This window comes from Saimiri boliviensis, chromosome 3 (assembly GCF_048565385.1).
Source record: "Saimiri boliviensis isolate mSaiBol1 chromosome 3, mSaiBol1.pri, whole genome shotgun sequence".
Lineage (NCBI taxonomy): Eukaryota > Metazoa > Chordata > Mammalia > Primates > Cebidae > Saimiri > Saimiri boliviensis.
The window spans coordinates 63527680-63530831 of record NC_133451.1 but is presented as its reverse complement, the minus strand read 5'-3'; the positions used below and the strand labels follow the sequence as shown (position 1 = coordinate 63530831).

The following is a 3152-nucleotide window of genomic DNA, read 5'->3' as shown; positions in this document are numbered from 1 at the left end:
TGGGCGGAGGATGGAGCCTCGGAGGCCTTAGCGGACTCTGTCATCTCTGGGCATGCAGCTGTCCTTTCTTGGCGCGACCCGTGTGCTTGGTGCCAGGAGGAAGGAAGCACAGCGACCGCGCCTCAGTGGGAGCCGGGGTTCAGGCGGGCGAGGAAGCCCGCGGAGGGCGCATCTGTCCAGCTGGTCGCCGGCTGGGGGAGCAGTCACAACAGGGGTGGCGGCCCTGGGAGGAGCCGCGGGAGCCTCCCCTCGCAGAGTGAAGGTAGTCCAAGTCCCAAGAGACAGCGTCTCTCTCATTCAGTCTTTGATTATACCTCGGCATCACCAGCTCCCTCACCACCAATGCAACCATGGGATATGACATCAGATAGGCAGTCCCCTTCAGCTCAACTAAGCCAACATCACTTCTCAGGGGAGTGACGCAACACACCTGCTGGCAACAGAAGTCCTCCTGTCAGGTGCCAGAGAGGAAAAAGGGACTGTCTGTCTCGACCTACTTCCATTAGTCAAGATGAAAAGTATCACCATCTCCCTTATACATAGCAGCAAGCAACAGCAGAGCCTTGGTCCTTCCAGACTCCGAATGTGTCTCCCCGTCTGTTCCATCCTCCTGCTCATCCACCCCAGCAGAATGCAGTCATGGCTGACATACACGATCAGCTCCATCAAGGAACAGTCCCTGTTTCTTACACAGTAACAATAGTGGCACCACGTGGGATTCCAGTCTGCACAGGCAGCACATCCCTGCTTGTAGTACACAGCAGGTCCCAGGATGCTCTGTGGTTTTAAGTGGACAGCACCTGCCTGTCTGTAGCATACCTCCTCCAATGCTTCAGGCATATTCAGTTCAGCACTTACCAGTACCATATGCTGCATTCCCACCCCGTATTTCCAGTGATCCATTTCTTATACATCTTCCTCACCTTTCTCCCCATCATCCTCATTTGCCACCACCAGGCCAGTTTGTCCGTTTCCAAACACAGCAATCAAGATTGCCTCTGCAAAAGATAGAAAATGAAGTGAAACTCTTAGGAAAATATATTCCAGTAGGAAGTTTTACTTACCCTCCATCAGCCCACCCCCAATACTACCGCCATCAGCTCCTTCGCAGCTCTTAAAGCAAGATCGTTTGCATCAGGAGCTGTCCTTTGGAGTACTTTACCCTCCATTCGTGCCTCGGAGGCTCACAAGATGTAGTAGCTGTCCATCCCCGCAGCCAATATCACCTCCCCCTTATCATCCCACCTTACTGCCATATGCGTTAGCAATGCTTCCGGTGCCACCTGCAGTGGGCCCAACTTTCAGCTTCGAATTAGATGTGGAAGATGGAAAAGTAGAAAATTATGAGGCACTGTTCAACCTGGCAGAGTGACTGGGAGAGGCAAAGCCTTGTGGACTGACTAAAGCTGATAATGAACAACTTCCTTCTTATTGGCTCAATGTTAACAACCACCAGTCAGATCAGACTTTGTGTGTAGTATGCATGCGTGATTTTGAGTCAAGGCAGCTGTTTAGAGTCTTACCCTGTAACCACAAGATCCATGCCTAGTGTGTTGACAAATGACTTAAGGCAAATTGTCCTTGCCCAATATGAGGAGCTGATGCTTCAGAAGTGCGTCGGGATTCAGAATGACCAAACTAAAAAGCACAAATTTAGAACACCCAAACTAAACTCATCACATGTATATACAGACAATTCATTAAATTTAATCTATGTGGTTTCTGGTCCTCCCTTTACCAAAACGGTCAATTGACCTTTCTTTGCACTATGTGACTTAATCAAGCCTACAATTAGTCTTCACGGTTAGGGGATTGTTATACTGCGTGATTGAAACTCCAAAGGCTTTTTCTTTAGCTTAATTTTGTGTGTGCACTAACATTCCCTGTTTTTTGTGTGATCATTCTGAGTGTTGCAAGATTACAGTGGACGTGATCTTTTAGCATGTGCTTTTAAAAAAAGATAGCAATCTACCTTATATAGAGCCTTCAGAAACTGTAAGTGGAAATGAATGCAGGGTGGGACAATTGGTGATAAGTGTATCTGTGTGAGAGAGAGAGCATGTGCAACTACTTGTGTGAGGGCGTGGTAGCTGACGTGTGTATGAGATCCTATATACCAGCATGACCAAGAATGTGTGTGTAGTTTTAATTATGCTGTAGTGTATAATCTGGTGTGTTATTTAAACAGCACTCGTAGTGTACACTTTTTTTTTTTTCCTTTTGAGTTTGCTATTGCACACTGATTCCTGAGGGTGCATCAATTACAGGCTCTGAATATTCCATCTTCTTCCCTTCCAATGAATGGAATGAGAAAAGTCTTACTTTGCTTCAGGCAGCTGCCACCTTCTCTTTATTGGTGGTCCTAAGTGGTCAACTTAGGAAAAAGAAAGTGTAACAAATTCTCACTCCACGAACCTGATTTTGTTTATTCTACTGTGAAAATTTTTTAATCTCTGATTTTCTGTTTCCAAAAAGAAGGTGCAATATCATACATCATCAGTTAGCAATATTAGCCTTTCAATCAACGATTTGAATATTGATACTTTCGTTCTTTCTTTCTTTTTTTTTTTTTTTTAACATTTCCAGTAAGTTACTTAGAGAAAGTACCTGTGACTTTTTTAATGTTTAGATTTGTAGTCCATTCTGAAGATATTTGATTAGTATATTTCTTTTTTTTTTATTGCATTTTAGGTTTTGGGGTACATGTGATGAACATGCAAGATTGTTGCATAGGTACACACATGGCAGTGTGGTTTGCTGCCTTCCGTCCCCTCACCTGTATCTGTCATTTCTCCCCATGCTATCTCTTCCCACCTCCCCACCCCCCGCCCCTCCCCCATTTCCCTCCAACGGACCCCAGTGTGTAGTGCTCCCCTCCCTGTGTCCATGTGTTCTCATTGTTCAACACCCGCCTATGAGTGAGAATATACGGTGTTTGATTTTCTGCTCTTGTGTCAGTTTGCTGAGAATGATGGTTTCCAGGTTCATCCATGTCCCTACAAAGGACGTGAACTCATCGTTTTTGATGGCTGTGTAATATTCCATGGTGTATATGTACCACATTTTCCCTATCCAGTCTATCATCGTTGGGCATTTGGGTTGGTTCCAGGTCTTCGCTAATGTAAACAGTGCTGCAATGAACATTCGTGTGC

General features: G+C 45.6%; 1 pseudogene; it reads left to right on the top strand.

Annotated features, from left to right (window-relative positions):
• The first annotated feature begins 327 nt into the window (after positions 1-327).
• Positions 328-1633, top strand: LOC101044406 (E3 ubiquitin-protein ligase RNF38 pseudogene; annotated as a pseudogene).
• The last annotated feature ends 1519 nt before the right edge of the window (positions 1634-3152 follow it).